The 615-nt window shown below is 68.3% G+C and overlaps 1 protein-coding gene across 1 annotated transcript in view; it reads left to right on the top strand.

The window, feature by feature from the left end:
- Positions 1-615, top strand: part of ULK3 (unc-51 like kinase 3) — a gene marked incomplete at its 5' end in the record, with an annotated part of 5,352 nt that overhangs the window by 1,479 nt on the left and 3,258 nt on the right. The gene's annotated exons all lie outside the window — the stretch shown is intronic.

The following is a 615-nucleotide window of genomic DNA, read 5'->3' as shown; positions in this document are numbered from 1 at the left end:
GGCCCCTGCACACCCTCACCCGTGCCTGGGTACCCACCCGGGCTGGGTGACAATGGCTTGTGCAGCTGAATGAGTGTCCCCTGTCCCCTGGCACAGCCTGTACCTTGCAGTGATGCCCAGAGCCAGCCGCTGGGATGCTGCTCCCCCAGGGAGGATGGAGGGAAGACGAGGCTTTCGCCCTGCCTGCACTGGGGTAACCACCTTAGGGGACTCCTGCTCCTCGGCTCGGGCCTCAGGGCCATCTGCCCTCCTTCCCTCCCCCCCTTCCCTTCCCAGCAGGCGGGATCCCCTCCAGCCCTGCCTGTCCGTGTGCTGCCGCAGCCTCCCCTACCCGCGACACCCCGTTATTCCACCCTAATTCCCCCCGCTGGCTGCCGCGGGTGGGTGTTTTTACCCTGGCACCAGCAGATTACCCCTTTCCCTCGGCTGGAGGCTTCTTCCACCTCCTGCATTCTCCTGAGGGAGCCCCGAGCACCGCGCAGCCCCGCAGGTGGGGAGGGCAGCAGGCAGGGGCTCGGCACGCTGTGCCTTTCTCACCCAGCAACTACCTCTCTGCGCCCATCACCGCTCCTCCGGCCTCCGTGGCTCCGCCGCCCCCCCCCCCTCCTGCTCCCC

The sequence above is a fragment of the Nestor notabilis genome, unplaced genomic scaffold (assembly GCF_000696875.1).
Source record: "Nestor notabilis isolate BGI_N333 unplaced genomic scaffold, ASM69687v1 scaffold17185, whole genome shotgun sequence".
Lineage (NCBI taxonomy): Eukaryota > Metazoa > Chordata > Aves > Psittaciformes > Psittacidae > Nestor > Nestor notabilis.
Note: the sequence above shows the minus strand (reverse complement) of the source record. Positions and strands in the feature narration are given on the sequence as shown.